Source organism: Galeopterus variegatus, unplaced genomic scaffold, assembly GCF_000696425.1.
Source record: "Galeopterus variegatus unplaced genomic scaffold, G_variegatus-3.0.2 Scaffold2672, whole genome shotgun sequence".
Classification (NCBI taxonomy): domain Eukaryota; kingdom Metazoa; phylum Chordata; class Mammalia; order Dermoptera; family Cynocephalidae; genus Galeopterus; species Galeopterus variegatus.
In genome coordinates, this window is record NW_007728783.1 from 380,337 (window position 1) to 390,524 (window position 10,188).

The following is a 10,188-nucleotide window of genomic DNA, read 5'->3' on the forward strand; positions in this document are numbered from 1 at the left end:
TGTCGCGCCCGCACCGCGCTCAGCCAGTGAGCGGGAACCGGTCTCCACATGGGATCCTAACCCTCAGCGGGAGCGCCGCCGGCTTCCCAAGCGGCGCACTATCCAGTGCGCCACCGGGCCGGCCCCTAGCCAAATGATTTTTGACAAAGGTGCCAAAAATATACAATGGGGAATGGACAGCCTCTTCAACAAATGGTGCTGAGAAAACTGGATATCCACATGCAGAAGACTGAAACTAGACCCCTATCTATCAACATACACAAAAATCAACTCAAAATGGACCAAAGACCTAATTTTAAGGCCCAAAACTATGAAACTACTAGAGGAAAACATAGGGGAAACACTACACGAAATGGGAGTGGGCAGTGTTCTTTTGAGCAAGACCAAAAAGATACAGGCAACTAAAGCAAAAATACATAAATGGGACTACATCGAACTAAAAAAAAGTTTCTGCACAGCAAGGGCACTATCAATCAAGTGAAAAGACAACCTACAGAATGGGAGAAAGTGTCTGTAAGCTACACATGAGACAAGCGGTTAACAACCAGAATACATGAGGAACTTAAACAACTCAACAGCAAAAAACCAAATAACCCAGTTAAAAAATGGGCAAAGGACCTCAAGTGACATTTCTCGAAAGAAAACATACAAATGGCCAACAGGCAACAGGCACATGAAAAAAATGCTCAACATCACTAATTATCAGGGAAATGAAAATTAAAACCACAATGAGTTATTGTCTCACTCCAGTTAGAATGGCTGCTATCAATAAGACAAAAAAATAACAAATGCTGGTGAGGATGTGGAGAAAAAGAAACTCTCCTACACTACTGGTGGGAGTGTTAACTGGTACAGGCACTGTGGGAAACAGTAAGGAGGTTTCTCAGAGAACTAAAAATACATCTACCTTACAACCCAGCTATCCCACTACTGGGTATATACCCAAAGGAAATGAAATTGATATATTAAAAAGATACCTGCACTCCCATGTTCATTGCAGCACTATTCGCAATAGCCAAGAGATCGAATTAACCTAACTATCCATCAATGGATGAACAGATAAAAAGCCCATAGTATATATACACAATGGAATGCTACAGCTATTAAAAAAAATGATATCCTATGGGCCGGCCCGGTGGCGCACTGCTACAGTGCGCCGCTTGGGGGTGTGGAGGTGCTCCCGCCGAGGGCTTGGATCCCACATGCAGACCGGTTCCCGCTCACTGGCTGAGCGAGGTGTGGGTGCGACACTGAGGGTTGCGATCCGTTGCCGGACACGAAAAAAGACAAAAAAAAAAAAATGATATCCTATTATTTGCAGAAATATGGGTGGAACTGGAAACCATCATGTTAAATGAAGTTAAGCACAGAAAGACAAATACCATATGATCTTACTCACATGTGGAATCTAAAAAAAAAGTTTTCATAGAAGTGGAGAGTAGAACCAATGGTTACCAGAGGCCAGGGGATTGGCAGGGAGTGTGTAGTTGGGGAATGGTAGACTAACGGGTACAAAACTATGCTATCCACCCTAAGTGAATCATTTTGCAGCATATGCATGTAATGAAACACACTGTACCCCACAAATATATACAAGTAAATGTTAAAATATTTTGAGTTAAACCCCCCCCCCACAAAACATAGATGATTTTTTTTAAGAAAGTAAGAAAAGGAGCAAAAATGCCTACTCATTTCTCACTATTAAAGACCTTTGTCAAAGCAGTTTCACTGGCACACTGGAGACAGAAGTCTTGTGACAGAGGACGAAGGGAAAAAGTAGGGAGAGGAGGGGAAGGTGATAAGTGCATATAACCCTTTCAAGAAACTTGAAAGGAAGGAGAGAAACGAATGCCTTGGGAATTAGAAGATACAGAGTTGAGGGAAGGTTGGTTGTGTGTGTTTTCAATGAGAAGAAAGTTGAAAATGCTATTAACAAGAAATTGTCCAATAGAAAAAGAAGATGAAACTTGAGGCAATAGAGGGAATGAACAGAACAAGATCTCAAAGCAAACAGGAAGGGACGATAAGCTCATAGGTGACAGGAACACAGGCAAGTCTCGGAGATATTGTGGGTTTGGCTTCAGACCACTGCAATAGAGTGAATATGGCAATAGAGCGAGTCATATGAATTTTTTGTTTTCTCAGTACATATCAAAGTTATTGTTTTCACTATACTGTAGCCTATTAAGTGTGCGATAGCATTATATCTTTAAAAACAATGTACATACCTTAATTAAAAACTACCTTATTGCTAAAAAATGCTAATGATCATCTAAGCCTCCAGCAGGCAGTAATCTCTTTGCTAGTGGAGGGTCTTGCCTTGATGTTGATGGTTGCTGACTGATCAGGGTGTTAGTTGCTGAAGTTTGGGGTAGCTGTGGCAATTTCTTCTTTTTTTTTTTTTGGCAGCTGGTTGATATGGGGATCCAAACCCATGACCTTGGTGTTACCAGCACCACGTTCTAACCAAGTGAGCTAACATGCCAGCCCCATGGCAATTTCTTAATTAAGATAACAATGAAGTTTGCTGCATTGATTGACTCTTCTTTCATGAAAAGTTTCGCTATAGCATGCAGTGATATTTGATACCATTTTACCCACAGTAGAACTTCTTTCAAAACTGGAGTCAATCCTCTCAACCCCTGCTGCTGCTTTATCAACTAAGTTTAGGTAATATTCTAAATCTTTTCTGTCATTTCGACAATGTTCACAGCATCTTCACCAGGAATAGTTTCCATCTCAAGAAAGCACTTTCTTTGCTCATCCATGAGAAGTAACTCTACCTGCTGAAGTTTTAAACTTTTATCATGAGGTTGCGGCCATTCAGTCACATCTTCAGGCTGTACTTCTTTTTTTTTTTTTTTTTTTTTCCTTTTTGTCTTTTTTCGTGACCAGCATCGGATCGCAACCCTCAGTGTTGCGCCCGTACCGGACCGGGACCGGCAACGGGATCGCAACCCTCGGTGTTGCTCCCGCACCTTGCTCAGCCAGTGAGCGACCCGTCTGTATGTGGGATCCGAACCCTCGGCAGGAGCGCCGCCGCACTTCTCAAGCGGCGCACTGTAGCAGTGCGCCACCGGGCCGGCCCCTTCAGGCTGTACTTCTAATTCTAGTTCTCTTGCTATTTCCACCACATCTGTAGTTACTTCTTCCATTGAAGTCTTGAACCCCTCAAAGTCATCCACGAGGGTTAGAATCAACTTCCAAACTCTTGTTCTTGTTGATATACTGACCTCCTTCAATGAATCACAATGTTCTTAATGGCATCTGGAATGATGAATTCTTTACAAAAGGTTTACGATTTACTTTGCCCAGATCCATCAGAGGAATCACTACCTATGGCAGCTATAGCCTTATGAAATGTATTTCTTTTATTAATAAGACTTGAAAGTAGAAATTACTCCTTGATCCATGGGCTGCAGAATGGATGTTGCGTTAGCCGGCATGAAAACAACATGAATCTCCTTGCATAGAGCTCTTGGGTAACCAGGTACGATGTCAATGAGCAATAATATTTTGAAAGGAATCTCTTCTTCTGAGCAGTAGGTCTCAACAGTGGGCTTAAAACATTCAGTAAACTATGCTGCAAACAGCTGTGCTATCATCCAGGCTCTGTTGTTCCATTTATAGAGCACAGGCAGAGTAGATTTAGCATAATTCTTAAAGGCCTTAGGATTTTTGGAATGGTAAATGAGCATTGGCTTCTAGGAAGAGAAAGAGAAATACCACATGTTCTCATTGATACGTGGAAGCTAAGAAAGTTGATCACATAAAATTAAAGAGTAGAATAGTGGTTACCAGAGGCTGAAAAGGGCAAGGGAGAGGGGGGATGGTGAGAGGTTGGTTAACAGATACAAAATTATAGCTGGACAGGAGAAATAATATCTAGTGTTGTATAGCACTGTTGGGTGACCATAATTAACTATTTATTGTATGCTTTCAATTAGCTAGAAGAAAGGATTTTGAATGTCCCCAACACAAGGAAATGATAAATGTTTGAGGTAATGGGGGAAAAAAAGAAAAAAAAAATCAGTGGTTGCCAGAGTTACAAGGGACGAGTGGAGCAGAGAGGATTTTTAGAGCAGTGAAACTATACTGTGTGATACTGTAATGGTGAATACATGACATTATGCATTTGCCAAACCTACAGAACTGTACAACACAAAGAGGAAACCCTAATGTAAAACAGTTAATAATAATGGGTCAATACAGGCTCATAATTGAAACAAGTGTACCATAATAATGTAACATGTTAATAACAGAAGAAACTGGGAGGAGGGTATGGGATCTGTACTTTCTGCTCAATTTCTCTGTAAACCTAAAACTGCTTTACAAATAAAGTTTATAACTGGGGCGGGGGTAGGGGAAATGAGCATTAGCTTCAGCTTCAAGTCACCAGCTGCATTAGCTCCTAACAAGAGTCAGTCTGTCCTTTTTTTTTTCCTCCCAGCAGCCAGACAGTACAGGGATAGCCTGTCCTTTGAAGCTAGGCATTGACTTCTTTCTAGTTAAGAAAGTCCTAGATGGCATCTTATTCTAATAGAAGACTGTTTTGTGTGCACTGAAAATCTGTTGTTTATTTTAGCCACCTTCATCCATTACCATAGCTAGATCTTCCGGGTAACTTGCTGCAGCTTATGCACCATCACTGCTGCTTCACATTGCACTTCTGTTTATAGAAATGGCTTCTTTCTTTAAACCTCGTGAACCCACCTCTGCTGGCTTCAAACTTTTCTTCTGCAGCTTCCTCACCTCTCTCAGCCTTCATAGAACTGAAGAGAGTTAGGGCCTTGCTCTGAATTAGGCTTTGGCTTAAGGGAATGTTGTGGCTGGTTAGATCTTCTATCCAGACCACTAGAACTTTCTCCAAACAGCAATAAGGCTGTTTCACTTTTTTATCATTCACGTGTTCATGGAGTAGTGCTTTTAATTACCTTCAGGAACTTCTTTGTATTTACAGCTTGGCTAACTGGCCCGAGGCCTAGCTTTAGGCCTATCTTAACTTTTTTTTTTTTTTCCTTTTTGTCTTTTTTACTGACCGGTAACGGGACCACAACCCTCGGTGTTGCGCCCACTCCGCGCTCAGCCAGTGAGCGGGGACCAGTATCCACATGGGATCCAAACCCTCGGCGGGAGCGCCGCCACACTCCCAAGCGGCGCACTATCCAGTGCGCCACCGGGCCGGCCCAGGCCTATCTTAACTTTTGACACGCCTTCCTCACTAAACAGAATCACTTCTAGCTTTTGATTTAAAGTGAGCGACATGAGACTCTTCCTGTCACTTGAACACTTAGAGGCCACTGTAGAGCTATTAATTGGCCTAATTTCAATATTGTTATGTCTCAGGGAATAGGGAGGCCCAAGGAGAGGGAAAGAAATGGGAATGACCAGTTGATAGAGCAGTAAGAACACTCACAATATTTATCTATTAAGTTCGTCATCTTATATGCACACCATTTATGGTGCCCCAAAACAATTGTAATAGTAACATAAAAGATCACTGATCACCATAACAGGTATAATGACAACAAAAAGGTTTAAAATACTAAAAGAATTATCAAAATGTGACACAGAAGCAGGAAGTGAGCACATGCTGTTGGAAAAATGGCGCCAATAGACTTGCTCAACGTAGGGTTGCCACAGACCTTCAATTTATAAGAAACACAGTATCTGCGAAGTGCAATAAAATGAGGTATGCCTGTACAGAGGTGAACGAAACAAGCCCCCACCCTCAAGCAGCTAACATTCAAGTGGAAGGAGACAGTAAACAAGGACACACTACTATACTATCTCAGGTCATGCTACACACCCAGAAAAAAGGAAATGGCAAAGAGGGAGTAGCATGTGTTTGGGGGTGGGTGTACTATTTTAGGTAGGGTGATCGGGGAAGGTCTCTCTAATACAGTAACATTTGAGCAGAGACCTGAGGGAAAAGCATTCCAGAGAGAGGGAACAGCAAGCACAGACATCTGAGGCAAGTATATGCATGGTGTGATTGATAACAGTAAGGAAGCCAGTATTTGGAGTGAAACTGGGGAGAGATATGACCAAGTCAGAGAAGCAGGAAGGACCAGGTCACACAAGGCTCTTAGGCCCGTGTATGGACTGTGGCATGTACTGAGTGAGGTGGGAAGCTTTTGAAGGGTTTTCAGCAGAAAGACATAATCTGGCTGCTGTGTGGAGGACAGCCAGCTGTGGAGGCAGGATGGGAGTAGGAAGGAAGTGAGGAGGCTGTCAGAAGCCACCCAGGTTGTGGGTGGGAGGTGGTAGATTCCCTGATATATGGGAGTCAAGAGGGAAGGTGATTCTAAAAGAATTTTTGTCCTGAGCAATCAAAAGACTGAATATCAAAAAAGACAACACATTCAAGGATTCTTGAGAAATTCTGTAGTGAGGGAAGGGCAGCAATCAAAAGGAAAGGCAGTCGGAAGCCGAGCTGTGAAGACCCCTGTGAGTCAGGCAGGGTTGGGCTCTTGTTTGGCAAGCCATAGGAAACAGTGAGGGCTTTTAAGAAGAAACACAGGGAAAAACTAAAGGCATGGAAACCAGGTAAGACAGATGTTGTGCTTCCTTATAGAATTGTCTTAATTTTTTTTTTCTGATTACAAAAATAACACATGTTCATTATTGAGAATATGGAAAGTGCAGAAAAGCATAAAAAGGAAAACGTAAGCTCCCCATTCACAGACAAACATTCAGCAAAAGGTTTGGTATTCAATCTTTCAATTGCTTAGGACAAGTAATAAAAGATTATAACAAATAACGAATGCTGGTGAGGATGTGGAGAAAGGGGAACCCTCCTACACTGTTGGTGGGACTGTAAATTAGTACAGCCATTATAGAAAACAGTGTGGAGGTTTCTCAAACAACTACCATACTATCCACCAATCCCACTACTGGGTATATATACCCAAAGGAACGGAAATCAGTTATGTCGAAGGGATACCTGCACTCCCATGTTTATTACTGATCTATCCACAATAGCCAAGAGTTGGAACCAACCTAAATGTCCATTGACAGATGACTGGATAAGGAAAATGTGGCATACGTACATAATGGAATACCACTCAGCTATAAAAAAGAATGAAATTATGCCATTCGCAGCAACATGGATGAGGTTGGAGAGAATTACGTTAAGTGAAATAAGTCAGGCACAGAAAGAGAAATACCACATGTCCTCACCCATAAGTAGAAGGAAAGGAAAAAAGGAAAGAAAGAAAAGAAAAGAAAAAAGAAAGAAGGAAGGAAGGGAGACCGGTCCCTGGCTCACTCGGGAGAGTGCAGTGCTGATAACACCAAGGCTGTGGGTTCGGATCCTATATAGGGATGGCTGGTTGGCTCACTGGCTGAGCATGGTGCTGACAACACCAAGCCAAGGGTTAAGATCCCCTTACCAGTCATCTTTTAGGGGAAAAAAAAAAAAAGAAGGAAGGAAGGAAAGAAAGACAGACCACAATAATACACTGAACTTTCAAAAGGAGAGGGGGACAGGGAGATGGAGTTAGGGAGAAATTGCATAAGGGACACAAAGAATAATTATGATTTATAATAATGAACATCCAATTAAAAACAAAATTAAGACATACTGGATTTAAAAGTTTCTGATTAATTCCATCACAGAACCATTAAATTTTGGAATATTTCTAAATATTACAGCATTACAGCATAACTTAAGTCTGAACATACCGTGTGCTACAAAATCCACCTCAATTACAAATCACAACAGAATGATGCCTCACTTTTCTCTATATTCTATTAAAGAAAAAAAAGTGGACGAGGAGTTCAGCTATACAGAAACAGTGCAAGAAATAATAGCATAAGGAAACTGAATAGACCACATGAAAAAAAAAAAAAGTTTCCAGCCTTGTCTTTCTGGAAAAGTAGAATTTCTGCTGATTTACAGACTTAGAACTTTGAAAAAACTAAAGTCCTTTAAAACGTTCTAGTCTAACTGCTCTTTTTACATAGGAAGAAATGATGCACAGACAGGTCAAGTTGCTCAAAGTCAGTGACAGAGGAACTAGAATCCACGTCTCCTGGCAACCAGTTCTGCTCTGTTACCAATTCACTGTGCACTCCATGAAGTCTGCCTCTCTGTCTCATTCACTTTATCTCTGCACCTAAATTAATGTATAATTGACACATAACTGGTGCTCAATAAAGAGTTGTTGCAAGCATGCATGCGTGAATTCATAGATGACCAATATTTTTGAAATTCTATTAAGAGAACTTAAGGGTACCTGGGCATTATCACTAAATTTCAGACTAATGTCAAAGATACTGTATTTGACAACACATCACTATATTTCTAACAGTATATTCTTTCAATTCTTATTTCATTGATCCTTTTCTGTTTGATTATACATGACTCACAATGCTTCTTTCTCTATGCCTTTGCTTCTTCATAAGCAAATGAAAATAGTATAGGTTGCTATAAAAAAATAAGTTATTCTTAAGCAGCTTTATCATTTAGAGAGTACTTTGGGTTTGAAAACACAGGACAGTTATCAATGCTTTAAACCAAAGCTCTTATTTAAAGGCCTGTAAGTGCTACAAAGCCCAAACATTCCAGAGCTATCTTTACAGACACAGAGTTTGTACAAACTCCCTAGAAAGTACAAATTGCAGGCTTTTGCTTGGGCTTCTCCCCTCCCCCAATTTAATTCAGTTCAATTCAATTCATATTCCCGAGTTCTTACTGTATACAGACATCATGCTAGTCACTACAAGAATAAAAAACTAAGCAAGCATAGTCCTTGTTATTAATAGACCTACAATCTATTAAGACAACAAAATTTTTGTTTTTATTTTTATATAGACTAGAAAGTAGACTTTAGTAATGACACAGCAATACAAAGTGCTTTGGGTAATTTAAAAGTAGAAGGACTGGCCGGTTAGCTCAGTTGGTTAGAGTGTGGTGCTGATAACACCAAGGTCCAGGTTTGATCCCTCTACTGGCCACCTGCCAAAAATAAATAAATAATAACAAGATAAAAGTGGAAGAGATTATAGTTGGGTTAGGACCGGAATAGGCTACAAAGAGGATGGGCGTAGGACAAGAAGCTATCTGCACTCAATGCATCTATGTATATCAGTTAAATGAATAAATGACTTAAATAACAAACATTCACTGAACATCTACACATAAACCATGCATTATAAAAGGCACTGGATATATGAAACTGAAAAACACATACTCACTGCCACCAAGAATCTTATAGTCTGCCTGAGAAAAAGAAGAAGAAAGGATGGCAAGAAGGAAATCGACAGCATTTGAACACAAATGATAAGGAATATTATGATGGAAATTTTAGTCACAAGAAACAATAATAACAAAGACACAAAGGATCACCAAAAAGCAGTGAAGTAAGCTGGGACCTGGGGCAGGTACAAGGTAGTGTGAGATAAAGATCAAAAATTAAGTTGGTGTCATACTGGAAGACTGTGAATGAGGATTATTAATTCAAGAGATGATGTGAAATGATGGGAGATTTTTAAGCAAAGAAGTCCTATGGTACATAGGCTATAGCTTCAAAAGACTGATATAGTAGTATTTCATAATACCTATATACACTGACGTTAAAGTAATGTCTACGTTATATTTCATGAGAAGAATGAACTGCAGAATATAAGTAATGTGATCTCATTTGTGTAAAATAATATGCATAGACAATGATTCTCAGCAGTATTCGCTCTGGGGAAGAAAACTGGGACAGTCAGAGCAAGGGGGAAACAAGCCATTTAATTTTCACTTTACCAACTGTAAGGTTTTCCTTTTATAAGAGAAAAATGAAAAAAAGTCTGGCTGTGAAAGGAAGATGGCAAACTATGTACGGTTACTCTATGCTGCAGAACTGTGGAATTTAACTCTAATGCATACATACATATACTTTTTCTTCTCACCAAACTGCTCAAAAGAGTAGACCATACTCACTTATTCTTAATGTCCTTTTTCTGCCCTCTCATGAGCGCAGGCTTTACAATCAGAGTTGGGTCAAACTATAATTCTACCACTTCCAAGCACATACTAATTACTACTGACCTTTACCTGGCCAAGTACGGTAGGTATACTTAAGCATAACATTTGCCTGTTATACCAACATTGTTAAAAATAAATAAATAAATAAATAATAAGCTGAAAGAAAATAAATTCTTTGCTATCCAGAAATAACTACTGATAAGATTTTG

General features: G+C 40.2%; 1 protein-coding gene and 1 non-coding gene across 3 annotated transcripts in view; one reads left to right on the plus strand and one right to left on the minus strand.

Annotated features, from left to right (window-relative positions):
* LOC103598575 (activating signal cointegrator 1 complex subunit 1) overlaps nucleotides 1-10,188 on the minus strand; it is a 76,965-nt gene that overhangs the window by 43,639 nt on the left and 23,138 nt on the right. The window lies entirely within an intron of this gene.
* Nucleotides 8,889-8,961, plus strand: TRNAI-GAU. The gene has a single exon. It is a non-coding gene; the product is annotated as a tRNA-Ile (tRNA).